Below are 14,317 nucleotides of genomic sequence, written 5' to 3' on the forward strand. Positions count from 1 at the left end.
AACTGCCCTAAAAGCAGGATTCCAAAAAGACTGAGATGTGAGTATAACCTTCTCCAACAAGGTGCACCGACCATTGGCCAGGCCCAGAAGCAAGAAGAGAGATCAACTGTTCGGTCCTTCTATTCAGCTTTGATTTCTCTTGTCTTAAAATCCCCCTAACAGCCACGTCTAATATGTTGACCCATTCCAACATAAATTGTGTGATTTCCAGGGACGGAGACACTTTTCAGATAGCTTAAAAATACTGTACATGCATTTTATAAACATTCTGACTCATAACGACCCTATAGGACAGAGCAGAACTGCCCCATAGGGTTTCCAAGGAGCAGCGGGTAGATTCGAACTGCTGACTTTTTTTGTGTTAGCAGGCGTAGCACACTGTAGCTCTTAACCACTGTGCCACCAGGCCCCTTATAAACATTCCCATTAGACAATAAAAAATATGTGTACTATAACAAATTTGAAAACCTAGAAGAAATGGATGAATTTCTAGAAACACACTACCTACCTAAACTAACACAAGCAGAGGTAGAACAACTAAGTAAACCCATAACAAAAGAACAGATTGAAAACGTAATTTAAAAACTCCCAACAAAAAAAAAGCCGTGGCTCTGACGGCTTCACTGCAGAGTTCTACCAAACTTTAAGAGAAGAGTTAACACCACTATTACTAAAGGTATTTCAGAGCATAGAAAAGGGCGGAATACTCCCAAACTCATTCTATGAAGCCAGCATATCCCTGGTACTAAAACCAGATAAAGACACCACAAAAAAAGATAATTACAGACCTATCTCCCTCATGAACTTAGATGCAAAAATCCTCAACAAAATTCTAGCCAATAGAATTCAACAACATATCAAAAAAATAATTCACCATGACCAAGCAGGGTTCATACCAGGTATGCAGGGATGGTTCAACATTAGAAAAACTATTAATGTAATCCATCATATAAATAAAACAAAAGACAAGAACAACATGATCTATCAATTGATGCAGAAAAGGCATTTGACAAAGTTCAACACTCATTCATGATAAAAACTCTCAGCAAAATACGAATAGAAGGAAAATTTCTCAACATAATAAAGGGCATTTATACAAAGCCAACAGCCAACATCATCCTAAATGGAGAGAGTCTGAACGCATTCCCCTTGAGGATGGGAACGAGACAAGGATGCCTTTTATCACCACTCTTATTCAACATTGTGCTGGAAGTCCTAGCCAGAGCAATTAGGCTAGATAAAGAAATAAAGGGCATCCAGACTGGTAAGGAAGAAGTAAAAGTATCTCTATTTGCAGATGCCATGATCTTATACACAGAAAACCCTAAAGAATCCTCAAGAAAACTACTGAAACTAATAGAAAAGTTCAGCAGAGTATCAGGATACAAGATAAACATACAAAAATCAGTTGGATTCCTCTACACCAACAGAAAGAACATTGAAGAGGAAATCACCAATCACCAAATCAATACCGTTTACAGTAGCCCCCAAGAAGATAAAATAATTAGGAATAAATCTTACCAGAGACATAAAAGACCTATACATAGAAAACTACAAGACACTACTGCAAGAAACCAAGAAAGACCTATGTAAGTGGAAAAACATACCTTGCTCATGGATAGGAAGATTTAACATTGTAAAAACGTCTATTCTACCAAAAGCCATTGTAGATACAATGCAATTCCAATCCAAATTCCAACAACATTTTTTAATGAGTTGGAGAAACAAATTACCAACTTCATATGGAAATGGAAGAGGGCCCAGATAAGTAAAGCATTACTGAAAAAGAACAAAGTGGACGGCCTCACTCTACCTGATTTTAGAACCTATTATACTGCCACAGTAGTCAAAACAGCCTGGTACTGGTACAGCAACAGACACATAGACCAATGGAACAGAATTGAGAATCCAGACATAAATCCATCCACGTATGAGCAGCTGGTATTTGACAAAGGCCCAACGTCAGTTAAATGGGGCAAAGACAGTCTGTTTAACAAATGGTGCTGTCATAGCTGGATATCCATCTGCAAAAAAATGAAACAAGACCCATGCCTCACACCAGGCACAAAAACTAACTCAAAATGGATCAAAGACCTAAATATAAAATCTAAAATGATAAAGATCATGGAAGAGAAAATAGGGACATTGCTAGTAGCCCTCATATATGGCATAAACAGTATACAAAACATTACTAACAATGCAGAAGAAAAACTAGATAACTGTGAGCTCCTAAAAATCAAACACCTATGCTCATCCAAAGACTTCACCAAAAGGGTAAAAAGACTACCTACAGACTGGGAAAAAGCTGTTAGCTATGACATTTCCGATCAGCATCTGATCTCTAAAATCTACATGATACTGCAAAAACTCAACTACAAAAAGACAAATAACCCAATTAAACAATGGGCAAAGGATATGAACAGACACTTCACTAAAGAAGACATTCAAGTAGTTAACGGATATATGAGGAAATGCTCACGATCCTTAGCCGTTAGAGAAATGCAAATCAAAACTACAGTGAGATTCCATCTCACTCCAACAAGGCTAGCGTTAATCCAAGAAACACAAAATAAATGTTGGAGAGGTTGTGGAGAGACTGGAACACTTATACACTGCTGGTGGGAATGTAAAATGGTACAACCACTTTGGAAATCGATTTGGCACCTCCTTAAAAAGCTAGAAATAGAACTACCATATGATCCAGCAATCCCACTCCTTGGACTATACCCTAAAGAAACAAGAGCCATTACACGAACAGATATATACACACCCGTGTTCATTGCGGCACTGTTTACAGTAGCAAAAAGATGGAAGCAATCAAGGTGCCCATCAACAGATGAACGGATAAATTATGGTGTATTCACACGATGGAATACTACACATTGATAAAGAACAATGATGAATCCGTGAAACATTTCATAACATGGAGGAATCTGGAAGGCATTATGCTGAGTGAAATTAATCAGTTGTAAAAGGACAAATATTATATGAGACCACTATTATAAGAACTCGAAAAATAGTTTAAACAGAGGAGAAAGTATTCTTTGATGGTTACAAGAGTGGGGAGGAAGGGAGGGAGAAGGGTTTTCACTAACTAGATAGTAGATAAGAAAGATTTTAGGTGAAGGGAAAGACAACACACAATACAGGCGAGGTCAGCACAGCTGGACTAAACCAAAAGCAAGGAAGTTTCCTGAATAAACTGAACACTTCAAAGGCCAGCGTAGCAGGGGTGGGGGTTTGAGGACCATGGTTTCAGGGGACATCCAAGTCAATTGGCATAATAAAATCTATTAAGAAAACATTCTGCACCCCACTTTGAAGAGTGGCATCTGGGGTCTTAAACGCTAGCAAGCGGCCATCTAAGATGCATCAATTGGTCTCAACCCACCTGGAGGAAAGGAGAATGAAGAACACCAAAGACACAAGGTAATTTTGAGCCCAAGAGACAGAAAGGGCCATGTAAACCAGAGACTATATCAGCCTGAGACCAGAAGAATTAGATGGTGCCCGGCTACAACCGATGACTGCCCTGACAGGGAACACAAAAGAGAACCCCTGAGGGAGCAGGAGAGCAGCGGGATGCAGGCCCTAAATTCTTGTAAAAGACCAGGCTTAATGGTCTGACTGAGACTAGAATGACCCCAAAGGCCATGGTCCCCAGACCTTCTGTTAGCCCAAGACAGGAACCATTCCCAAAGCCAACTCTTCAGACACGAATTAGACTGGACTATGGGATAGAAAATGATACTGGTGAAGAGTGAGCTTCTTGGATCAAGTAGACACATGAGACTATGTGGCAGCTCCTGTCTGGAGAGGAGATGAGAAGGCAGAGGGGGTCAGAAGCTGGTGCAATGGACACGAAAATAGAGAGTGGAGAGAAGGAGTGTGCTGTCTCATTAGGGGGAGACAACTAGGAGAATATAGCAAGGTGTATATAATTTTTTGTATGAGAGACTGACTTGGTTTATAAACTTTCCCTTAAAGCACAATAAAAATTAAAAAAATATATATGCATGTGTGGACACCCACACACATATGCACACAGTAGGACATGTAATTGACGACAATACAGTTTCTTATGACAGATTATGCAGCTTTTATCCTATTAGATTGTTTTAAGCACATCTTTGAAAAATGAGTTCTCTCAAACCCTAAGGTAGGAAGGTAAACTGGAAGTAATTTGCAGTCTCTCAAATTATAGAAGCACACCCTCATTAAGGCAGCAATCTCACTAATGGTAATTAACCCAATAGACACACCCACAATCATGGCTGCAAGGACTCATGTACATGGATTTTCTGTGCAGCCTGGTTTATAATAGTGAAAAACTGGAAACCCCCGGTAAGGCACTGGCTAACTAAATAATGGTACAGCCTTATCATGGAACACTATATTGCCATTAAAAAGAATGAGACTCACGTCTGCTGATACGGAACCATCTCCAAAATGTAGTCTTGAATGAGAAAAGCACCATAAGTATCTACACTGTAAACCCAGAAACCAACACTCTAAGGATGATTGTAAATTTACTTTAAAAAAAGTCATTGAATTGTACTCTTAAAATATGTAAGCTTTGTAGTATGTAAATTATAAATACTATAAAACTTTTTTTAAAGCACCAATACTAAATAAGAAGTATCCATATAATCATATTAATCATACATGCTGCATATGCATAAAAATTTTGAACGAATATATAAGAAATTTAACACTGGTTGCTACTTGGGGAGGGAAGATCTTTATTATGTACACTTAGTATTACATGTATTTTTGCTATGAGCCTGTATACTCTTAAAATAATTCCATAGAATAGCTATTATGATAAAGTTTCCACTGCACCAGTTGACCTGGAATTTCAGTAGAATAAGAAATTACGTTAATATTTTAGCAACTCGAAGAAAAGGTTTTTTTTTTTTTCACCGTGTTGTGTGCCATCAAGTTGATTCCAACTCATAGTGACCCTATATAACAGAGTAGAACTGCCCCATAGGGTTTCCCAGGCTGTAATCTTTCTGAGAGCAGATGGCCAGGTCTTGCTCATCTATAATCTCACTCAACTGCAGCAACTAATAACATTTTGGTGTATTTTCAGCCTATGCCTGTGTGTATGTATTTTCTGTTTTACGATTCTATACCATACCTCAAATAATTTTGTGTCCCATTATTTTTCTACTAATTCCCACATCATGAAAAATGTCCCATGTCCTTACAATATTCTTTGAGAAAATGCTTTTTATTATGTACATGATATTATATTCTATGGACAATTTCTAGTTTTGTTAGCCAGTCTCTCTCATTGGACATTTTGGTTGCTTCCAGAGTCTGGCTTTATAAATAGTGTCGCAAATGGACATCCTGTAGACATATCTTCGTGCATATCTCTGACAAGTTCCCTCGGACTGAGTCTTTGACTTGGAATATCTGGATTAAAGACATGCACATCTCAACACTCCGGAAACAGGTTGCACCAGTGCCCACCTCATACAAGTTAGATGAACCAGGTATGAAAGACACAGCCAATACTTCACACGAAGAAGGCTACTTCTCTCAACAGTAGGAGCAGCAGCACAGGTATTGACTACCTGCTGTCTCCGTTTGCTAGTGCTGCTATAACAGAAATACCACAAGTGGGGAGCTTTAAAGAACAGAACTTTATTTTCTCACAGTTCAGGATGCTAGAAGTCCCAATTCAGCGCACTGGCTCTAGGGGAAGGCTCTGGGGGAAGATCCTTGACTTCAGCTTTCATAGCCCTGGTGTTCCTCAGTTCCTTGGCGACCCTCGAGTGACATCTATCCCTCCCCCCACTATGCGCATGCTCACTTATCTCTGTGTCTGCTGCTCCTTATAACTCGGAAGTGATTAAGTTTAGGACATGCTCTCCACTGATATGGCCTCATTAACATGACAAAGAAAACCCTATTCCCCAAGGGGATTACACTCACAGGTACAGGGTTTAGGATTCCAACACATATTTTGGGGCAACACAATTCAATCCATAACACCTGCTAAATACAAAGCACTATGCTAGGCAATTTATATATTATTTCACATAATTCACACAATTAGAGAGATGTTTATATATACAATGAATATCACTCAGCCATAAAGAGAAATGAAGTCCTGACGCATGCTGCAACAGGGATGAACCTTGAAAGCATTATGCTGAGTGAAATAAATCAGTCACAAAGGGACAAATATTATTTGATCCCACTTATAAGAAATGCCTAGAATCAACAAATGTATAGATTCCAAAATTTATTAGTGACTACCAGGGGCAGCGGGGAGGGGGAAAGCGGAAGTCATTGTTGGCGGGACACTGAGCTCCTGGTAGTAGAGTAATTTAGGAAAGGATAACTGTGATGGTTGTATAACATGATGAACAGAATCAATGTCACTGAATTATACATGTAAAAATGGCTGAATTGGCAAATGTTTCATTATACATATTTTTAACATGATAAAAAAAAAAGAGAGACAGAGGTGTTAGGTGTTACTCATTAGAAAACTGAGGCTTAGAGAAACTAAGAAACTCGCCCATGGTGTACCCACCCTCTAAGTAACTGCCAAAGCCAGGGCTGAAAACCAGGTCTGATTCCAATAATTCCAAAACCCACACTCTTCAATTAGCCAAAAAAAAGGCTATGGTGCCTTTTCCAAAGTAAACCGCTATGAATATTGAGGTCCAATTTATCAATTCTTCCTTTTTTTTTTTCTTTTCTTTCATGGACCATTTTTCTGGTGTCATATCTAAGAAATCTTCGCCTGCCCAAGGTCTCAAATATTTTCTCCCATGTTTTCTTCTAAAAGTTTCATTGTTTTAGATCTTCCGTTTAAATCTACTCTGTTTTGAGCTAATTTCTGTGCATGGTATGAGGTGAGGGTCTAAGTTCATCTTTTTACATGTGGATATCCAGTTGTCTTGGCACCACTTGTTCAGCAGATTATTCTTTCCCCAGTTAATTGACTAGCCACCTTTGTCAAAGATCAATTGACTGTAATATAAACATAAGGATTTATTTCTGGACTCTCAATTCTATCCCACTGATCTGTTTTTTAAAAAGTTGCCTTCATATTGATTCTGATTCATGGCAACCCTCTGTGTGCCAAATAGAACTGTGCTCTGCTGCCGAGGGTGTTAACGGTTTGCACCACCCAGGGGTTCCCATTGATCTATGTGTCTCTCCTAGTCCCAGTACACAGTGTCTTAGGAACTGTGGTTTTATAGTAAGTTTTGAAATTGGAAAGTGAAAGTCTTCCAGCTTTATTTTTTTTCCAAAATTGTTTTGGCTATTTTAGATGTTTTACATTTCCACATAAAATTTAGGACCTGCTTATCAATTTCTGCCAAAAAAAAAAAAAAAAGCTGAAATTTTGATAGGGATTGTGTTGAATCTACAGATCAATTTGGGGAAATTGCCATCTTAATGTTAAGTCTTCTGATCCATGAACATGAAATGTCTTTCTGTTTATTTAGGTCTTCAATTTTCCTCAGCAGAGTTTTCTAATTTTCAGTGTAGTCTTGCACTTCTTTTGTTAAATTTATTCCTAAGTAATTTATTCTTTTTAATGCTATGGTGAACAGAATTCTATTCTTAATTTCATTTTCTGGCTGCTCATTGTTCCTATATAGAAAAACAATCAATTTTTGTATACTGGGTAATGTTCTATCTTATGATCTTGCTGTACTTGTTTGTTCTAATAGGTTTTGTGTTATTAGTTCTAATAGTTTTCTATATAGAAAATTCTAAGAACCCTTAGGATTTTCTATACACAGGAACATGTCATCTGCAATTAAAAACAATTTTACTTCTTCCTTTCCAATGTGGATGCCTTTTATTTCATTTTCTTACCTGATTGTACTGGCTAAAACCTCCAGTACTAGGCTGAATAAAAGTGGTAAAAGCAGACAATAAGATACTTTACATTCTTTTTTTATACCAATTATTCTTAATCTGGTGTGTATTTTACATGTGCAGCATATTTCGAGTGCTCACTGACCGTGTGGCTGGTGCCTACCAGATTGGAGAGTGCAGGTCTAGGCTCAGACCCAGCCTGTCCTTTCACAGCCTTTGAAGATGCCCAACCCTGTGATCTGGCCTCTGTCAGCATTCACCGGCCCCTGGCTACTCTGCACAGCCTCTCTATGCCTCTTACATCTTCCCATCCCCAGCTCTCACTGAGCCTTTCTTACTTGGGAAAAGCAGCTGCTTATATTGACCTGGAGCCCTAGTGGTGCAGTGGTTAAGAGTTACGGCTGCTAACCAAAAGGTCAGCAGTTTGAATCCACCAGTTGCTCCTTGGAAATCCTATGGGGCAGTTCTACTATGTCCTATAGGGCCGTATGAGTCAGAATCGACTTGATGGCAATGGGTTTTGGTTTATATTGACCTGAGATCAAGTCAGTCACTTTCTAGACAGGTGATGCTACCAAACCACCTAGTCTGTCCCAATCTCTGCTTCTTCATCTGTACCACGGGGAGCCCAAGGATTGCCCTGCCTCCTTCACAGGTCTGGGGTGGAGGGAACTCCATCCAAGAGCTTGCCAACACCTCATGGAAGGGATGGGCACACTTGTCCTCATCTAAGGCCCATTATACTTTCACTTCCCATTTTCTGAGAACACTAGAGCTGGTGACAGGCTCTGTGCACCTACTGTGTGCTCACTTCTGCCCCAGGAACTGCAGAAGGGGCCAAAGAAGTAGAAAATGGAGGGCTGATCAGACAGACACACAGGCATACTCCAAACCCTCAAGCACAAGTCACGCAGGGGTATGCAGCATTTGTCGGACATGCAAAGGGAATGGGAGGGGTGGAGGTCAGGCTTTCCCGAGTGGGGCCTCTTGGTCAGTGGGAGGTTGTTGCACCCTACTATACTCTAGAGGCAGAAAAGTCCAGAAGCTTAAAACCATGAATGAGAAGAAAAAGAAAGAAACTACCACGTTTCATCAATTCTAAGATGCATATTTTTCCCTCATTTTATTCTCTCTGAAATCTGGGTGCATCTTACAATGAGTGGCAGGTCAGTTTATCCGGCACCTTTTTGTTCTTTCTTAGAAGAACATAAAATAAAGGGGCCTTTTAGCATTGTTGGCATATTAAATAATAAAAACCAAACCCATTGCCATCAAGTTGGTCCCAACTCATAGTGACCATATAGGACAGAGTAGAACTGCCCCACGAAGTTTCCAAGGAGCGCCTGGTGGATTCAAACTGCTGCCCTCTTGGTTAGCAGTTGTAGCACTTAACCACTATACCACCAGGGTTTCCAATGACATCTTAGATTCAACGAAATGCAGTCCTATTTATTGAGCTCTTGTATGTTGCAGGCATCATGTTGGTCAATTAGCAGGCATGATCACATTTACCCTCACACAACTCCAAAAGCCCTACATTAGTAATGAGGAAAGAGGCTCAGAGAAGTTAAGTAACTTCCCCAAAGACACACAGCTAGTAAGTGGCAAAGGCAGGATTCAAACCCAGATTTGCTGGACCCCAGTCCCCTGTCCTTTCCATTCTACTGGCCTAGTCAACTTTCCTTCTAGATGAAGCAAGGGGAACAAAGTCAAAGTCAGTCTGTCATTTCTGCCCTCAGGCTTGTAGATCGTAGGTAATTCTCCAGGGTAGAAGACTGACTCCTCTGTCAGCTCTATTTGGATCCGTGTTATTCAGCTCCAAGCTCAGAAGCTTCCAGGAAGCTCTGGTTCATGGCTTAGGGCTCACCAGGTCCTGGGGCAGCTCAGGCCACCCAGGGCCATCTCCACCTCCCAGCCTCCCCAGCTCTAATTGTGTGTTTCCTGTTGCCTTCCCAGGCCCACGGAGCTCTTTCCTGGTCAAGCCTAACCCCTGCTCCTCCACCCAGCCCAGGATTAAGGAGTTGCCCAACGTGACGGTGATGGGAAAGACACTAATTGCAAGGTCTCTCTTCAGACCAGAATTGGCCAACACAGTGACGAGGCCAGGGCTGCAACTTTCAAAACAGCTGATGACAGAAGGGGTCACCAGGAGGGCTGATCTTGGTTCCACCTAAAGGCAGGAGGCTTGAGAATGTCCCCCAGCCAGTGGGACAGTCCAGGCCTGCCTTCCCTGAGGCCAAACTAGGGTCACAGTCCTCCAAAGAGGCAGAGGGACCCCTCTCCTTCTCCTGCTCTGTGCTACAGCATCCACCCCTAAGGACCTGACACAGGGTCCCCAAGCACACACTCTCCACTCCCTGGCCTCAGGTCTTGCTCTTGCTAATTCCCGTGTGTTCATTTCTCCCTGCCACGCCTGGTGGGCTCTAAGCATATGCCTCAAGTCTGGCCTGAGGGCCACCTTCAGGCAGCCTGAGACTTTCCTAGGAGGGCTGGATTCTCCCATGCCCAGGATACCTTCCTGACACCAGTTATCACTTGGACCACCATTGTGGCTTTTTGTAATTTCATTGACTAAACAAATATTTGTACCTACAAATGAGCAGATGGAGCCTTGGTGTTGTGATGGTAAAGCACCCAGCTGCCAACCAAAAGTTTGGAGTTTGGACCCACCCAGCAGTTTCCTGGAAGACCTGGCAATCTGTTCCCAGAAAGATTACAGATTAGAGCTGAGGGCTGGAGATTATGGTTTCAGGGGACATCTAGCTCAACTGGCATAACATAGTATAAAGAAAATGTTCTGCATTCGACTGAGGGAAGTAGCATCTGGGGTCTTAAAAACCTGCAAGCAGCCATCAAAGATACATCTACTGGTTCCATCCTAGGTGGAGCAAAGAAGAATGAGGAAAACCAAAGACACAAGGGAAAGATTAGTACAAAGGACTAATGAACCACAACTACCACAACCTTTACCAGACTTAGCCCAGTTCAACTAGATGGTGCCCAGCTACCACCACCAACTGCTCTGACAGGGATCACAGTAGAGGGTCCTGGAGGGAGCAGGAGAAAAATGTAGAACAAAATTCAAATTCAGAAAAAAAAAGACGAGACTTGCTGTTCTGACAGAGACCGGAGAAACCCTGAGAGTATGGCCCCGGATACCATTTTAACTCAGTACTGAAGTAACTCCTGAGGTTCACCCTTCAGCCAAAAATTAGACAAGTCTATAGGGCAAACAGTAACACACGTGAGGAACGTGCTTCATAGTTCAATCATGTATACGAGACTAAATGGGCACACCAACCCAAAAACAAAAACGAGAAGGCAGGAAGGGACAGGAAAACTGGACTAAAGGAATCAGGGAATCCAGGGTGGAGAAGGGGAGAGGGTTGACAAATTGCAGGATTGGCAACCAATGTCATGAAACAATTTGTGTATTAATTGCTTAATGCGAAATAATTTTCTCTGTAAACTTTCACCTAAAGCACACACACAAAAAAAAGATTATAGTATAGAAAACCCTATGGGGCAGTTCTGTTCTGTTACAGGGAGTCTTTATGAGTCAAAATCTACTCAATGGCACCTAACAACAATAAAAATGAGCATACACTGTGTTAAGTGCTGAGATGACACCATAGAGGGGACATGAGCAAGTAGGAGGACAATTACAGTAAAGGGTGGCAAGTGTCACGGTGGCAATGGAACACTAGGGCAGGCTCACATCAGCGGGCAAGAGCTGACTGAGCATCCCTTCCCAACTCAGCATCCACTGATCTCAACTTGATAGGCTGAAATCGGTCATGTTGGGAATGTTTACCCCACGGAAATCAGCAAAAGCTGCAAACCAGGACTCTGGCTAGGATCGTGTTCTCTTAAAAGTAGACTCTGAGGCAAGGCGTGAGAGCAAATGCTTTATTCAGGAGGTAATCCCAGGGAACACCAACAGACAAGGGAGTGAAGGGGTCTTATCAAGCCATTTTACTGCCATCACCCACTGGAGCTTATCCCTGTGGGGAAGGTGTCAGTCACCACACTGAGCAGCGAGGAAGAGGGGCATTTGTCCACCAACTCTTGTCAGACTTTAGTCAGGCACCAACTCCCTCCTTGGACTCCACCAGCTCCTGCCAGCAAGTAAAACCCTTAGGCTGAAGTGGCAGGTGTTCATAGCAAGCAGCTTTCCTCAGGAGAGGTGAGTGCCAAGGAGACCTGGGTGGGACTCAGCAGTGTCAGTTCCAGGGAGTCCACCCAGATTGCACACTCAGCCTCCCCCAGACTGCAACTCCTCCAAGATAGAGACTTGGGCACCCTTCTCCCCATTGGAGTCCCTGGGATCCTTCCAGGAAGTCCACGGGAACAAAACTATTTTTATAATAATACTAAGACATTATTTTCCTTTTGCCTTCTCACTCTCTCATGATCGTGCAGTGGCGTTTTCCAGAGGCTATAATGACGTGTGCTAACGCAAAAGATTAGGAGTAGAAGCAAATATGAAAATCCAACTCTTGCAATACCAACCTTCTCGCTAATTTTTTTTGAAAATACAATTATTTTTCTTAAAAAATATTGTTAACATGTAATGCATTCTTTTTTTTTTTAGTTAAACAATGAATGTATTGCTCAAGTACATAGACAAATTTATGCAACTAGGGCCCAGCCTGTGGATGATTTGTATTTCCAGTGGGGGAGGGGGCTGTCTTCATTTTATAACGCGGAGCCAATCGGTGAATTCAGCTCTCAGTCAGAATCAGACAGGATTCAGCATCCTGATCCTTTCTGTTCCTCTCAAGATGCTTTTGAACAACTTCCTGATGAAATGGTGGAGACCCTCAGGAAAATCAGGAGCAAGTCCTTTAGACTTACAGATTCTCAAGATTATCACTTGTCACCAAACGTACTCCTCCAACGCCATGTGAGTCTGTGCGGATCTCACCGATTTGTGAGGGAGCCAGGCCCTTCTTTGTCAGTTTGTAGATTTACCCCTCTATGTCATTAGATAGCTTCAGCCAGGTCAGGGCCCTGCAACGATAGGGCAGAGCCAGCTGGGACAGGCTCTCCCCAGGAAGATGCATGTGAACCGTAATGGCGGCAGTCAGGCAGTGAAAAAGAGAGCAAGGGTAGAAAAAAAAAGTAATGCATTTATTTTTATTTCTAATAAATAATACTTCACATTTTTCTTAAATCTTATTTCTAACATGGTGAACATAGATAGTTATAAACAAAAGCTCTTTGGAGTCCTAAATATTTTCTAAAAGTGTAAAGGGGTCCTGAGGCCAAAAAAGTTTGAGAACCACGATGGCCTCAGCTAAAAGAACGAGACTGTGGTTACACTGTGGAGACTGTATAGGCTCTCTCAGAAGAATTAGACTGGAGACTTTAAAAACAATGAACATTTGTTGAGCATACCAACTGAGTACTTCACATACCAATATCTCTTCTTTCAACAAGTCCATTTTGTAGGTGAGGAAACTGAGACCCAGAGAAGCAAGTTGTCTAAGAAAAGCACAATTGGGATTTGAACTCAGGCAGGATAGTCTGACTCCCTACCCCTCACTCTAACCTTGCCTCACTTCTTGACAAGTGCAAGTTCCCCAGGAAGACACACAGTGAGTCCATCCAGGCTGGGCCCCCAGGCTTCAAGGCCACAGTCAACCCAGCCACAGGGGCAGAGCTCCAACAAAGCAAAGCTTTGTCATGACAATGTGACTTAGCCGGAAGGTGCCATTCTGTATTTAAAAGAAAATACCTCGTTCCCACCCACAAAGCTGCAATACTTTTTAAGCCAGTCACTTTCCTGGACCATAAAATATCCTTATCCCTTCTGCTTAAGAAAGTCTCAGTGGGGTGCCCAGACTTACTGTGCTACAAACAGGCCATCACCACAAACATGGGAAAGGATGGGGGAAAGATGCCAACAAATAGGCAAACAGGGGCATGCAAATTAACACAACAGGCAGCAGTTTCCACCCTGCAGGTGTCAGGCCAGGGGTAACAAGCTCAATAACTACACTCTTGGCCAGCCTGTGAGGAAACAGGTGTCCTCACACACTGCAAGTTAGTGTCTGCCAGCACCCTACTTTGTTGTTGTTGCTGGCTGTCATCGAGTTGGCCCCGACTCATGGCAACCTCATGCACAATGGGATCAGACCATTGTGACCCATAGGGTTTTCATTGGTTGATTTTCAGAAACAGATCGCCAAGCCATTCTTCCTAGTCTGTCTTAGGCTAGAAACTCTACTGAAATCTGTTCAGCATCATAGCAACACGCAAACCTCCTCAGCCAAGTGGTAGCTGCACTTGAGGTGCATTGGCTGGGAATCTAACTTGAGTATCCTGCGTGGGAGATGAGAATTCTACTACTGGACTCCTACTGCCCTCACCTCTACAAAATGAGCAATGCTGGTACTCCGAACCAGCTAAGCTACACTTGTGCCTGCTCAAGGAGGCATAAACAAGGATGTTCACT

At 42.0% G+C, this 14,317-nt stretch overlaps 1 long non-coding RNA gene and 1 pseudogene across 1 annotated transcript in view; one reads left to right on the top strand and one right to left on the bottom strand.

Moving 5' to 3' along the window:
* LOC126083890 (uncharacterized) overlaps positions 1-5,571 on the top strand; it is a 44,741-nt gene extending 39,170 nt beyond the window's left edge. The window contains exon 3 of the long non-coding RNA XR_007518890.1: positions 5,323-5,571. This is a non-coding gene — a long non-coding RNA (uncharacterized LOC126083890). The remainder of the gene's footprint in view (positions 1-5,322) is intronic.
* A 6,918-nt stretch (positions 5,572-12,489) lies between these two features.
* On the bottom strand, positions 12,490-12,923 carry LOC126083889 (40S ribosomal protein S13-like; annotated as a pseudogene).
* Positions 12,924-14,317: the final 1,394 nt, after the last annotated feature.

Source organism: Elephas maximus, chromosome 10 (assembly GCF_024166365.1).
Source record: "Elephas maximus indicus isolate mEleMax1 chromosome 10, mEleMax1 primary haplotype, whole genome shotgun sequence".
Lineage (NCBI taxonomy): Eukaryota > Metazoa > Chordata > Mammalia > Proboscidea > Elephantidae > Elephas > Elephas maximus.